Consider the following 15807-nt stretch of genomic DNA (forward strand, 5'->3'; position numbering starts at 1 on the left):
AGGAGGCCCATGTGAGTGGACCTCAGGGATCTGGATGGGGTGTATTGGTGAAGGAGATCGGAGAGGTACTGAGGGGCCAGGCCATGGAGGGATTTGTAGGGGAGCAGGAGGAGTTGGTATGTAATGCAGTGTTTGACTGGGAGCCAATGCAGATGGGCCAGGATGGGGGCGATGTGCTGCCAGGGCTTGGTGTGGGTGAGAACCCTGGCAGTGGAGTTGTGCACATACTGGTGCCTGTCCAGGGCAGTGACAGGTACCCCTGACAGAACTCCATTCCAATAGTTCAGGTGGGAGGAGATGAAGGCATGGATGAGGGACTTAGTGATGGAGTCTGATAGATATGGCTGGAGTCTGGAGATGTTCCTCAGGTGAAAGAAGTAGATTTGGTGATGAATTTGATGTGGCGAAATGACGCCCAGGTTGTGGATTTCGGGGATGGGGAGATGGAGCAGCCATCCACCAGAACGGCGAGATCTCCAACCTTCTCGAGCAGTGCCAGGGTTGCCACAACCATGAGCTCTGTTTTCTTACTGTTGAGTTTGGAAGGATTAGTTGTCATCCGGATGTTTATTTCTTGAAGGCACTTGGTGAGTGACTGTGGGGGGGAGCGGTGTGGATGGTAAGGTGCTGTGATACAACTAAGTATCATAGCACTGATCTGATCTGATGATCTGACAGAGGGGGAGCATATAGATAGATTGTGAAGAGGAGTGGACTGAGCACAGAACCCTGAGGGACACTGGGACCGGGGGTGGGGGTGGGGGGCTGGAACTGTTGATGGTGACAAAATGTTTCCAGTTGGTGAGATATGATTGAAACCAGGAGAGGATTATACCGCTGAGGCCTAGATGGTCGAATAGGCATATGAGGAGGATTGAATGGGAGATGGTGCCGAAGGCTGCTGAGAGGTCGAGGAGGATGAGTAGAGTGAGGCGGTGGGCGTCGGCAGCAGTGAGCAAGTCTTTGGTGATCTTTATGAGGGCGGTCTAAGTACTGTGGTGGGTCCTGAAGCCGGATTGAAAGATCTCAAAGAGCTCATGGTTGGACATGTGCTGGTGGAGTTGGGTGGTCACTGCTTGTTCCAAGATCTTGCTAAGGAAAAGAAGGTTGGAGATCTGCTGGTAGTTGTAGAGACTGTTTGAGTCCAGTCCAGGTTTTTTGAGAATGGGAGTTACTGAGGCAGTTTACCAGACCATCCACCATGGCCTCGGTGGGAGCCAAGGACATGTAGGATGTTAACAGGCTGGACAGGTCTGGTGCACTCATGGACTTCATGTTATGGAATGCAACGGTGCGCTGTCAACACTTGGCAGAGAGTTGGGGACAGTGAAAAGGATGACATGATGGTCAGCTATCTTTAGATCCAGGCACCGTGGATGGGAGGGAGGTGCACCAGTGAAGCACACCACATTGTGTGTGGGACTTTTCTTGTTGATGGGGCCCTGGACATGCTCGGTGATGTTGTAGCAGTCCAGGAGTGACGGGAAGTCAGTAGCAAATTTGTTGCTGCTGGAATCCTCGTGGATGTTAAAGTCACCAATTAGAAGTGTTGATGGTGAGGTGAAGCAGACAGAGAAGAGGGGGTCAGACAGCTCAGACAGGAAGTCAGAGGCAGAGGTGTCAAGGGGCAGTAGATGAGGATCACCTGTATTGGAGTGGACACAGCCAATGTAAATGCAATGCATTCAAACAAGGTGGTGCTTGGAACTGGCACACAGAGGGGACTAGCCAGGTGGTCAATGGCAACATAGCTAGCTGGAAGAGGTACTGGTCCTTGTCAAAGAGGCCAAAAAAACACCACTGGAATACCTTCTAGCACCAGCAGCACTAAACGTGGAGACTTGACAGCCCTGGTGTTAGCCCACAGATGGCAGGGGAATGACAGCAGACAGCCGGTGTAGAAGGCAATGGCAGCATGTAAGATGCATTTGTGTGTCAACCATTGAAACAGAAAAATCCGTGCAGATAATCCAAACTAGAAAAAGTCTAAAAGTTAGCCATACCATTTACCACAAAACTGGCTACAAAAAAACCCCCAAAACAATAAAAAGCCCACAAAATCGGAGAAGGAGAAGGGGCGAACAAAACACCAGTGTCCTCTCCGCTCACTGTCATTGTTCGTGTACATAACCTCACCATGGTTGAAAAGCATCACACCTTGTAGCAACTCCTGATGTAATAACAGCTCATCATGAAATAACAGCTATAAAAAAAAAGCAATAACAATGTAAAAATCTCATGAGTGCATGAGGTAATAACGGCTTTGCACATAAGGTAACAATGTTTTACATCATGGACCTAATGTAGTCACTCATAAAATAATAACATTGTTACATTCTAATCTTTTTTAACGTCTGCTGCCTGGTGATGGAGACAGTATTCACTCTTGCAGGGAAAAGAAAACTTGATTGAGTAGTAAAGTACTGACCAATGTAGATATCATATAATTAGCACTACCCCCAGGACAGAGGCTGAGGGGAGAGGATTTTTTTTGGTCTGGTCAGTTTGTGTGTTTGTTCATCACAGTGGTCCATTCAGCAAGATTCACCAAGATTATGAAGACCTTGCATGTTGAATAATTGTCACGAATGATACAACCCTCAACCAAATATCATGACAGTCGGATAATGTCTTAAGCATGTTTACGTGTTGTTGTATAGACCTTGAGTGGCAATGGTGATTAATTATGTCCTGACCCTTAGTGACCATGCATATTGAGTAGAAAGTCAAAGGGTTGATATGTTAAGCAGTTAGACATTGCTACCTGTGATTCAGATCCACTCCAAAATGCCATGAGTTCCTCCTTGTCCAATGTTTCACCCCCTCCTAATTACATTATGAACAAACATAGCTTTATGAGCTGTTATTACATTAAGTTGCTGCACATCTCAGTCTGTCTCCAATATGGTAGTCTACTGGCCATCGGTTCACCTCCACACTGGCATTATGCGTACACTGAAGGCGGTTGGAAAACATGAAAGAGACAATCAAACACAAGGCATCAGAGCTGTCACTGCTGCCTGCAGAATGTAAAGTGTTATCAGAAATACTGTTGAACCTGATCCTCTGGTGCTCTGTCCTTCCCACAGGCAAAGTTATCCTTTCAACTCACTGGGACTTTTCATAACACACAAACAAAAAATAATGCCTGCATCGTCCTCTTCAGAGGTGATTAGGTGTTTGAATATTCAGATGGCATGACAATACTGCAAATGATTCAGAGTAAAGCAACAAATGGAGAAAAGTTGATTCATTAAGAATGATAGAATAATAATCATTGTCCATACTGTCTCTCCAGGCCTGTATTTGAAAATGTCCTTGTTAATCTCACCTATACAAATACCTCAGCTAAAATACTTCACAGTGCAGCAGTATAGTCTTATTCATATGCTGAACACAGTGGCGCTATTGTCACAATAAAAGAGAGGTGCGAGGATATACAGAGAGAATACCCAGAAGCCTGAAATACCCCACTGTTGGTGTAGATGAAAGGGCCCTGCCAAGCCAAATCACTTTATCAGCCCAAACAGCCTCTCTGATAGTGGCATACTCCTCAGAATTTGGGTGCTGAGATGTCACAGCACTAATTGAGAGCCACAACAAGGACCCTTGTTTGGCCTGCTCCATTGGTTGTGTACAGAAACTGTAAACACTACCATAATATGGCTCCCTGAAAACATCAAACAGTGGTGTGGAAGATACAGGAATTTGCATTGCACCCTTTGATCGGGGGAAATTAAAAAAAAAAAGTGAGTGCTCACTCTGTAGACGGCATAAAGGTTGTGACTCCCTGGTCTGCATGTTGTTTGTGCTTCTGTTTAACCTGCTTCTATTGCTGTAATTATATTGGCTACAAAAGCAACAGAGTGATAAAAATTACACATTAAAGATGAATACAACCTGGGCTGACCTAAGGACAAGTTTATCTCTTACTCACAAGTGTAGATACACACGGAACACACATGTTCACAATGACCGCAACCACATACTTGAGTAAGCACATTAGCTACATTCATCATGTAATTTTAGCATGTTTGGACTGCTACTTAGCACTAAAAAATAGGTACACCTTGGAGTGAAACAGTCATAGCTTGTTAAAAGAACATACCTTTTTATGGGAAATACAATTTGTTGCCCATTTTAGTGCAAAACAGACAGAAAACCATTCTCTCCTCTTTATGTTCATTACCAGGGTTCCAGACCCCCACCAGATGGCTGACTCCCATTGCTTAGCTCAGCTGCAATGAAAGCTAGCATCAGGGCAAATAATCAAGTAAGCTTTTCTCCAGAGTCCCTCTACTACAGTTTTTGCCTACGTTAATAGAACTAGGATTCTGCCTAACATTAATTGAGAAGAAACTGCTGAAAATTACATGACATTGTTATTTTTGAGTTGGCTACATACCAGAACTAATTTCCTGATTAAGCGCAGTGAGTTCATGTAGCACCTCAAAAGCCTAATTGTAACTTTAGTGAATAAAACAAAGCATTTATTGATGACTAGAAGAGTGATTGCTACCACTCATCATGTTCAATTTTGTAAAGGACAATGTGGAGGATTACTTTAGGACAAACCAATGCCATGATCTGGATATATTTGAACCATAACATACACAAAGGAGAAACTACAGGCTTTTGAAGCTTTGAAAGCAAGGATGGGATCCTGACACTGTCCAAGTTGTTCCAGTATATATCAGATAGCATAAAAATCTTGCCATTTACAAGATTTTTTTTAAACAATGAATTACACAACGCTGCCTCTGATGCAGGCAAAGACCATTTTAGAGATGTGCTTATGAAAACTTTTGATGAGATGGTATGCTCTCACCATCCACTAACTGCATTCATAACAGCTAAGCTAACAAGCTGTCTGGTGGGGGACTTTATGGTGGAACTAAATAGAAGAGTGAGGGGATCACCAAAGTCAGTTAGAATCATCCCTCTGAAAACACGTATGCACGCAATTTAATGATGTAAATTCAGTTGTTGAAAATTTTCGGAAAGTATCATTGAAATATCAGATTGTGAAATACTCTGAGGCGACACAGTAGTGTGGTGGTTAGCACTGTCACTTCAAAGCAAGAAGGTTCCGGGTTCAAGCCCAGAGAGCGGGGTCTTTCTGTGTGGCGTTTGCATGTTCTCCCTATGCCTGTGTGGGTTCTCTCCAGGTACTCTGGCTTCCTCCCACAGTCCAAAGACATGCAAGAGGGGACGAGGTTAATCGGATGCTCTAAATTTGATCAATAGGTGTGGCTGTGAGTGTGACTGGTTGTCTATCTACTGTATATGGGTTGGCCCTGCGATGGACTGGCAACCGATCCAGGGTGAACCCTGCCTCTTGCCCGAAGGCAGCTGGGGTAGGCTCCAGTGCCCCCCACAACCCTTAACAGGATAAGCAGTAGAAAATGGATGCATGGAAAGATGGCGTTACTCTGTGATTCCCAGCCCTAATAAGTACATCTTTACAACACCTCATTTCCCTACTCAACTTGCAAACAGGGCTCCCTTAATACTAGGGTTATATGATCAAGTTTGGGTTGGTTCATTAATATGCGCTGTCCCATTCAAATAAAGACTACATAAATAAATAATCAAAAATGTGAAAACCACAATTTATTATAATGAACCTTTTTTTGATGAAAGTACACAATGTGTCTCCCATTTGAAAATATCTTTTGAGCAGGAAAGGAGACCTGCAAGTGCGTGTAAAATTTTCTGTCCAACTGCATATTTTTTAAATTCAGTAGACAAGTAAATGTACAAAGTATGATCACCATCTATGTAGATAGCATGGTGAATACTCTACAAAAGCAGCAACTAAAATTTTGCTTCATCTGCATTCCTGCCTCCCAACAGCCTAAACTCACTGAAGCAGAGCTCTTGACACTGATTTCACATCACTCTCTGAGAGCGACCTCAACCTCTCCTCTTCTCCCTCTGTGGACTGTTCAGTGAGATGTGTACACTTAGCCATGCGAACTGACATCTAATCAACGGCAATTAACCCTTGCCTCTTTCACAGGCCTGCTAGATAAGAGATAATGAGGCACACAACAGATGTTTTTTCACATAAAGCTTTTGTCACAGGAACACTTCCCTCATGGCTGACTGTGGAATGAGATGGTCCAGCTTGGGAAAGTATTTCCTCCATATCGCTCTGGCTGCAGGTTCAGACTAAATGACGCTGTGATGTGGGAAATTTGATCCCAAAGTAGGTGGCTGTTTTGATTCTGAGAGTGGATTTTGTGGATCATAAGATATTATATACATGGGAGCACAGAAGTGAGTTCTGCTGATGTGTGACAGACCTTCTTTTATTTCTATGTCTCATCCACCCTTTTTTGATAAAATGGAGTTATAGCTGATTCTTCCTTTATATCTTTGGTCTGGCTCCTATTTCACAGTGACATAGCAGGTGAGAAAACAAATAGGAACAGGACACATCCACTCAGTCTTTCAGACTTTTGTTTCAGACAGGTAATTTGTATAACAGGGCTAGCAAACAGGTTTCAGAAAGAGGTTTAGAAACTGGTCAGCTTGAGAAGAAGGACAATTCAAGTGTCAGTCCATCTCCCTTGGGAAAAGCAGACTGGCTGGTTGAATCCTTCGATGCAAAAATAGCAAGGGGAAGTAGAAGATACCCCTGCTCTTCCCCCACAACTGACCTTTGGCCCCTTGTAGAAAGATGTATCCATCAAATACTCAGAATTATCTGTTGAAATGCCTGGAAACAATCTTTGGACAATGACACATCAACCAAATATTCCGCTAACTGGGGGTGGATGTATATATAAATGCTGTCCATCTGGGGGAGAGATCTCAGCAATGTTTCATCTCTTTTCCTGTGGAGGGGTGGCAGAAAAAAGGAAAGAAGGAAGTTCATAGAAAAACTTAAAATTCAGCTTTTTTCTGTCTTCTCCTTTTTCTCTTTCTCGAATCCCAGCGTGAATGTGTCGGCGAGCTTGTGGTATGCACCAAGATGAAAAGTAGAGGCCATCCCTTTGAAATCCTCCTCAAGTCAAAATTACCATTTCATTTCAACTCCAGCCAGGAAACGGAGAGTGGGGCCACTGCTAACTGCTTTGGGCATATCGTTATTTATTGTGTGTAAACTTTGGAGGAACATTGTTGCCTGGGAAATTGTGTAGTGTGGGTGGTGGAAGTGAGCAGTTGGAGCAACCACAAAGGGAGAGATCAGGCCTATTTTCTCTGTAGGAGGAACACATAAAAGTAAAAATAATGCCCATTATTACAGAAAAACAACATTAGTCTTCTTGGTTCTAACACTCAATAAGTTGCTACTGAAGCTAAACAACCAAAACAGTTGACCCTACCAAGTTCAACTCCATTTATGTAGTGCCAAATCATAGCAAAATTTTCTGCAGCATTAATTAGTAGGCTTTTGGTGATAAATGGGCCATTACATGATTTTTTCCCCCATAGTGATCACATGAAGCCCACCATGTTGTTTTATTTAGTTGGCTTTATTTACCCATTTCCTGTGGGGTTTCGTATTCCCTGAGCTACAGTGAACCTACTCATATAATACTTTAATTAAGTCTTCTGAAACACCTAGAAATAAAGTGATGTGAATATATCAGAATATATTTCAATGCAATGCACTCCACTCCACACAACAACTCTAACACACTTCCCATTGTACGTGTTCAAATGAAACATTCATCACTTGTGAAAAGTTATGCACAATTTTTCAAAACATGATCCAACAAATATGAAGCAACACAAAAGATCAGTGTATTTGCACAAACCAGAGAATTTCAAGCTAAATACCAGACAGTCTCTTTCTTCTCACTGAAAATGATTTTACAATAGTTGTTATGATGTTGTAGTTAAGGTATGGTTAGATTTAGCGACAGGTTAGGGCATGTGATTCATAAACTGAGGGGCAAGCCCCCCTGGGGCTGGTGTTCTTGTTGGGGTGGGCACGTGGGGCAGTTCCCACTTTATTTTGTATTCCTTTAACTCTTGTGTCTTGATGTGCTTTACACTTCCTATCTTTACCTGTTTCCCTCCTTTTTTAAGTCTCACCTGAGTCCTATCAGTTTATCAGTCCTCTACAGTCAAAGCCCTGCTCCAAGTGTTTCTTGCCCTATCAGCTCCTTCCCTGCCCTTGAGTTAGCCACCTGTGTCTGGTTTAATCATAAATTCAGTTTGTCATTTCAGTTTTTGTCAGCTTTTCAGTTGTGCTACCCTGTCTTCTCGGTCACCCGGCCTGTTCGCTTCCAGAGTTTGTTTTTAGTTTTAGCTTGAGTTTGTCAGCTAGTCTTTTTTCATTTTCTTTAATAAAATCCAAGTTTTGCCAAGTCCTGCTGTTCTGGTGTCTGTGTTTCTGCATTTGAGTCCAAAGAGCAGCCAGTGTAAGACAAAACTAGGATTTTATTATGGAAAATGAACAGAATTGTGTATTATCTGTCTTGTTCATAGGGAAAGTGACAGTCCAGCACAAAAAAATTATGACAAGCAAACCAATCAGAAACTGACAGCAGTGTTGGCCCTTTACCAAATAGACATTTAAAAAATGTCATTGCAGGCTTAATACAGAGGCAAGTGATGAATTTAATTATCTTGTTTATTGAAAGAACAATCTACAAAATATGAAGCATAACAGACAGTGAAAAGAGGATTATGCTGAAAGACTACATTGAAAGTTTATTTTGATGTTTGTACAGTGTTTGTGAAATAAATTCCTATTGCCATAATACCCAAACTTTAGCATGTGTTACACCAAAAATTGTGTTTTTAACGTGTTTGTTTTCCTTTCCACATTGTGTGAAAACTTGCTCCTTGTCATCTCCAATCTCCTCTGTTTGGATCTCACTCTATATGTCTAAACTAGTCACCAAATACTAGACAATAAGAGTTGGGCTGTAGGTGTGTCATCTGGGGTTGCGCACTCAGTCTGTCCAGTCCAGATGGGAAAAAAAAACAAGACTTGCTTAAATGTGGTTAAATGATTGAAACAACCTCATCTCACATCTGTGGTGGGAGCACAGTTATTGGACACAGTACTTCAGCTGCAGACTGAGACCTACCTGTTGAAACCATCTGCTCAGTTGTGTGTCTGACAGAGCTTCTATTCATGGTAGCAGTGCAAGTCTAGCCTCTGTGAGAAGTCACTCATATTGGACACTAAACTGATGTGTATTTTTGATGAAATATAGATTCCTATCTGAAGAAATAAAAAACTATTTTCATATTTTTATGCGAAAACTGACAAACAAAAAAAAACCTGTTTTATCTTCAGGTAGGTCTATTTTATGATAGTTATACTTTATTTTTGTAACAGACTTACAAATACAATGTAGGATCTTTTGAGTGTTAGCCACCTGTGGAGGTAGAGGGGGTGCACAGCACATGGTTGAATGTTTCATGGGATACTACTTTAAAAAAGTTTGGGAACCACTGATCTATGGAATCATGGCTAACTATCTAAAATGAGAGCTAACTTTATCCTTCACAAAGGTGAAAACTAAACCCTTTTATTGATACTCATTTGACAGATATGAGGCATAGTGTACTGAGATAATTGTTAGGTCTATGCTGCCTTATGTAATTTTAATAAATATATGAATTACACATCCACACAGTCAGCAAATGTTTTGCTTTATGGCAACAACTACTTTCAGCCTGTATTATGGATCCTCACATTTGTTAGGAAAACAGTTTCCTCTTGATGTTCTGATTTATGTTTGATTTTTATGAGTAATCTGGTGCCCCCAACATTTTTTGTGAGCGCATTTGCAGCCAGCTTAAGAGAACCTTGATTCACTTAAGGAGTTAAAAACCACCTTTGTGATAGTTTTATTTTTCCACTGTTGTTAATTAGTTTGTCAACCCAGCTCTTCTAAAGATATCTTAGACCTGTCCTGGATTTGAGACCAGTCTCAACACCTCTTTTTAAAGGTCTCCGTCTTGTCTGAGACTCAACCACATCTTTATTCGGTCTGTCTCAGTCTCGGACCAAGTGAACTTTACGTAAAGACTACAACTGTGGTGATACTGCCTGTGCATCATTAGACTGGAAATTAAAAAAAAAAACAACACAACACTTACTAATGACTCGTTACTTTTGAACACTAGAATCTTTACTGTCAATGACTGCTCCCCTCATCCCTTCTCACATCCCTTCACTTCAGGGCAAGAAGACTGGAGGAAGCTGCCAGCTAATTTTTTCTTTACTGCATTTAGATACACAAACTAAAAAGGTTTCACTTTTGCACAAAATACAACAAAAAACACTTCTAAGGCTGTAAATACCGCAAGTGACCATTTGGTCTTGCCTTGGTTCGAACTCACAAAGTCTCGGTCATGACTGGGCCTCAGTTTACCGACTGTAGTCTTGACTACAAGCAATACAACTGCCAATCCATTAGTAGCAACACTGTAAGCAATTGATATAAATTTAAAGCAAATTTGCAACACTAAAATACTATTTTCATGTTTAACAGTTTAGTCCTGTAGTAAGCAATGCATTGTGGGCTTCTTAACTTGAAGCAACAGGACAGAGGCCATAAAACGGTATACTGCTGTTTTAAATGACAGGACTCTACAGTATTTTTGGGAAACTTTCCAGAAGAGGATGGCAGAACGCACAACTTAGCAGACATGCTACATATCAGCGGTCTTCATCACAACCATTCCAGTCTGGCATCTACAAAATGAAACAGTATGTCAATTAAAATCTTATTTTCTTTGCCTGTGGGTGGGCTATCTTACTGTATGTATATTGCCAAGAATGTTTGATATTACGCTCAGGAGTTTGTCTAGCTATAAGTAAGCCTATCAGGGATGCTTCGATTTGAATAGGCCAGCTAAAACAATATCTACTTTGGGATTTTTTTGTTGTTGTTTAATCTTGGTTAACGATAATATAGCCAAATGACTGCATTCAAGGAGTATCACTTTTTAACAAGAGGTCAACATTAGCAGATGGAGCAAGCAGGACAATAGCATGAAGTTATTGAATGGGACTTCATATAGATCAATGAGTTCTCCTTCATTTTGCTCTCTGTCCATGTGTTGTTTTGACAGTCTGGCATTGCCACATTGAGCCATAAGGGAAGTGCTATTATTAGCTTTACAAGCATTAGCTTTGACATTTTTGTACATTCCTGATTGTATAATATTTGTTTGTTATTGTTTGACAGTGGCTCCACTGGAATAATGTTGCAGAGGAACAGTGGCTAACAAACTGATGATCATCTCTCCTGGATCCACAAGATTTGAATCAGGGCTATTCACATCCACCCAGACTCCCACCGGAGTTAAGACGTAAAAACACAAACCTACCTCGCAGGACTTTTTAAAAAAGTAAACTGCAAGTCACAAGCTTGCATTGGCACAGATCCCTATTACAGTTTCTTCCCTAAATGTTGTCTTTTATCCATATTATTGATGCATACTGTCAGAATGTTCTAACTGTTCTGTAATAGTTTTGAAATGGCCATGATGCACTTTTTCAAAATGTTCTTAAGTTTGTTTTCCAAATGTTGTCAGTTCTGCAGACAGTATTCTGCATTTTCACGGACAGCAGAAAATACATTGCAGATTACATAACGTAAACCTTTTAAAGTGGAGTTTTGAGGAAATTTTAATCTATCTCACAGGACTATTTTAAGAGGAAAAACACGTGCTGGTTTGCTGAATGTCCTTGTCTAATCAAAAAGGTCTTAATGTTCCTACTTTGAAAATAGTCTTAACAGTGTTTAAACTCTTATGTCCTCTTATGTTTGTTCGTCTTTTTCTTAGACCCATTGTGTTATTGAACAAGTGTTCAAACTGATGTGTGATAGACAATGTTAAATAATATTGACATTGGCCCAAAAAGTCAGCATAGGTTATGCTCTGACAAGCAATTTAAGAAATCATTGCAATAGTCTGAAGGAGACACTACCAGGCTGTTTCTGTTCGCTACTCAAAATCTCTTCTCAGCGTCATCCAACAGGGTTTATTTTCTGTTTTTTCCATTTGTTGAAAGTAGTAGTATTCAGTATTATATTGCCTTTTGAAATAAATTATTTTGATTCTCTCAAAGTTTTTATTGCTTATTTTGCACAATATTCATAATCATGCTTAAGCAAATGTCTGTATTTCTGACAATAATGAAGTTCTAATATTGATAGTATTTCAGACTGATATTTTAGGAATCTGCTAAATTGAATTATTGTATTATCTACTGTGCCTGTCTACAGTAAACTTAAACAGAATATTATTGTAATTTCCAAATAATATAAATATCCTGCTTTTATTTTTTCACTGTATTAGTCTGTAAAATAATTTAACAGTGTGAATACAGAAATAAACTACATTTCTGGTTTACAGACTACAACTGAAAAGTCAATATGAATACCCTGAAATTACAGTCTATTGCTGGTGTCCCTGCTGGCAGCTCTTTACCGTAGTTTATAGAAATATACCGTATTTCTGGTTTAAGGTCTACTACTGTAAGATCAATTTATGGATGAATACCGTAAAAATAACAGTATATTGCTGGCGTCCCTGCTGCCACCTCTTTACTGTTATTTTACAGGAAAATTATTTACGGTGAACTCTTTAGACACTTTTGCTGTCTGTTCTCCATACAGGTTTTGTATCTTTATTATATCATCCAGAGAGGATGAAGCAATAATTAGAAGCATTTTGCAGCTCTATATGAAATGCTTCAAAAATATCCCTTCAAGGAAAATTTTGAAGGGACTCCCTCTATCTATCTATCTATCTATCTATCTATCTATCTATCTATCTATCTATCTATATAGGCCCATATTTTGGGCCAATGTCTATATATATATATATTTATGTATATACATACATACATACAGATATACATGTATATATAAAAATATATGTAAAACTTACAACTGAATGCTGTCTTTTTTGTGAAACATCTGATGATTTTTATCATAGTATTAGTAAAATTAAAACCACAATAGAGTGTGTGGACTGTCTCCAGTTGATTCATGACCAGCAGAGAAGCCATCACAATGTTGACTGTGTTCTTCTCTAACAAAAGAGTACATCTAATCTTAAACATATGGCTGAAGTTGGGGATTCATGCATGACAGCATGAAGAGTTTGGAAAAATACTGCTGCTTTTTTTTTCTCTGCCAAAAATGTACATGTATGCTGTTTTCAGGCATCATTATATGCATCTTTCTGCAAGTGGTTTAGTCAGGATATCTGCTGAATACATATAATTTACATCATATGCACCAAATTAATAAAAAAATGAGACATATCAGTGTGTCAAACCTATGTGGGTACAGAGATGTTCAGGGGTGTATAGTTTAAATTTTTAGGCCAATATGTAAATGCTCAAACACTAATAAACATGAAAACCAGTGGAAGAGTATATTCAAGGTTTTAAACTAAAATTTCAAGCAAGAAAAGGTTCTCCCTGTGTTTTTTTTAACCGCACAATACAATTTACAATTTTAACAAAGTGAATTACAATTGGTGTGGAATTCAGGAGACCCATATTCCTGTTTTCAGTAACATCATTTGGCTGCCCTCAGGCAGATTCTGTGAATGTGTCAGTAGAAAAAATTGAAAACCAAATTGGGTGTTGTGTATATATTTGGGTTACAAGGGCTTGTTAATTTGTTTTACCAATCCCACTTTTTGTGTCCTCCATCTCATTTATTTGTACTGGCCTCCTCCACACCAGACTTGGCTGAGGCACATATATATTTAAACCAGGCTGCTGAGCCAGAGGGAAGTATTCGAATAAACTCTCTCTGGGGCTTTTCAACCATTAAAACATGATCCTGTTGGTGGGGACAAGATGTTTACCTTAGCTGGTTCTGCTCCCACCGTACAGAAAGACAATCTCTTCTGGAGGTACACTCTGGAGCTGCAAAGAAAATATGGGATGTCACAGGAGAAGAGAGTGTGATAGATGTAGAAAAAACACAAAGAGTAGCTGGAGGAGGGAAATAAACTGTTAGGGAATCATAAAAGTTGCCAAAACAGATGGAAAAAAGGGAGCCAGCCACCCAAGACTAGATCATCTTACAGGAAGCACACGCTCTGATAGTTTAGTCACTGACCTCTGGTATACAGGTGTGGGGGTGGGGGCAATGGCTCTGCAGGCCCCATCTGTATGGATTGTCCCTGGCTATGTGGCCATGTGCAGCACCTGGCCAAACGCCAGCGCGCAACGCCCCTTTGTGGTGGCCAGAGTGGCCGGTTGGGGTCTGCCTTTGATCCTGGGCCAACTATTCATCTCTAAAGGAAGAGGAAGAGCAGAAAAAAGGAGAAAAAGATAAACAGAAAAAAGAGAGGGGGTGTAGGAAAAAAGTCAACCTCTGCTGCCAATTATTGGAAAAACATCAAGGTCTTTTCTGCCTGTGTAAAGAGAAAGAAGAGAAGAGAGGAAAGGGAGCCATTTGATGGTTTGGCTCAGTGCTGGAGGATTGTGGTGAGGCAAAGCAAGGTAGAAGCTGACCTGCAGGAGGTGATTACAGGTGGAGAGAGGTTTTTGTGTGGTTGCTAAGACTCACTTTCATTTTTTTCTTTATTTTTTTTGTCCAATATGCCCTTTTTTTTTATCTTTGCCTCTTTCACTATCTCTCTCCAACTCCCTCTCTCCTTGTTGTTGCTATCCTTATTGGTGCCATTCTTTTCATTAACACTCTATGCAGTGAAAGGCATTCACAAGGACAAATAAAGGTCATGTATTTGTGTCTACATATATATATATATATATATATATATATATATATATATATATATATATATATATTTACATGTGGACTGATAGACTGTATACTTCAGAAGCATATCAACCAAATGATTATGATGTCATGACACACATAGGAAAGGATTACAGTCTTGTCAGTAAGCAAGGCACATTTTAAAGCCCATGAAGTGCAGAAATAATTACATAAATGTTACAGGATACACTTGCACAGTAACTTTAACATGGCCTAATGGGCTCAAGGCTCATTGATTTATTCCATTTTCTTCTTTTATGGCAAGAATTTGGCTCCTGATACATGTTCACACTCAGAATAAAATGATACTCCACATTATCATTTAATGCACTACACGACTCGACATGAATGGGATTAAATCAGGGTTTTAATTCATTTTTATCAACAGATTTTTTCATTTATTATTGTCATCACCTGGACTCCAGATTATAGAAGACGAACTTCAATCATAAATATTTCAAATCAACAGTTGTGAAAATATATAATATGGAAGGGGTCAATTATTGTGAAGAACCTGACTCTGCCTTTCTTATCGGCTCCAAGGAGAACTTTTAGGACTTCAGCTAATTTTTTTGGCTTTTCAGTCAAAAGTATCAACAGTGTGTTGATCTGTCTTTGGGTTTCGTCATTCCAGCAGTACAACAGTTCTACACCTACTCTACACTTAAAACTCAAGAAGAGGTGAAGAAGAAGTTAACTTGTTGGTGAATGATTAGATTTTGGAGGTAGACATTTCTCTTTGGTTGAGAAGAATCATGGTCTGAAAGGACAGAATGAGGCAAGACATAACTGTGATACAAACACCAAGATTCAAAGTTGAGGTCAATACAGTTTGGATGGTATCAGGTCATCTGTGGAATATCAGAGCACTATTCTTGTTTTCCATTTAATTGTAATTTTTAACTGTTTTTTGCCAAATGTTACAAAAATAGGAGTGTAAATCAGGCATGTTTACATTAATTGGTTTTGTACAATATATTAGGCTATGAAATGTGTATTTCAGTCAGAAGTAGACCGTATAAGCATCATTATTCACGGCTGTGACAAACAAATGAGCGCAGGTCGCATACCA

At 39.9% G+C, this 15807-nt stretch overlaps 1 protein-coding gene across 2 annotated transcripts in view; it reads right to left on the reverse strand.

The window, feature by feature from the left end:
• Positions 1 to 15807, reverse strand: part of LOC147257027 (axin-2-like) — a 100440-nt gene that overhangs the window by 44647 nt on the left and 39986 nt on the right. For both annotated transcript variants that reach the window (XM_086210755.1, XM_086210754.1), the window contains exons 4-5: positions 14070 to 14247; positions 13813 to 13873 (exon numbers count right to left, since the gene is read on the reverse strand). The gene's annotated coding sequence lies outside the window, so the exon portion shown is untranslated. The remainder of the gene's footprint in view (positions 1 to 13812; positions 13874 to 14069; positions 14248 to 15807) is intronic.

This window comes from Aulostomus chinensis, chromosome 8 (genome assembly GCF_037954235.1).
Source record: "Aulostomus chinensis isolate RoL2024-O1b breed Wild chromosome 8, RoL_Achi_v1.0, whole genome shotgun sequence".
Lineage (NCBI taxonomy): Eukaryota > Metazoa > Chordata > Actinopteri > Syngnathiformes > Aulostomidae > Aulostomus > Aulostomus chinensis.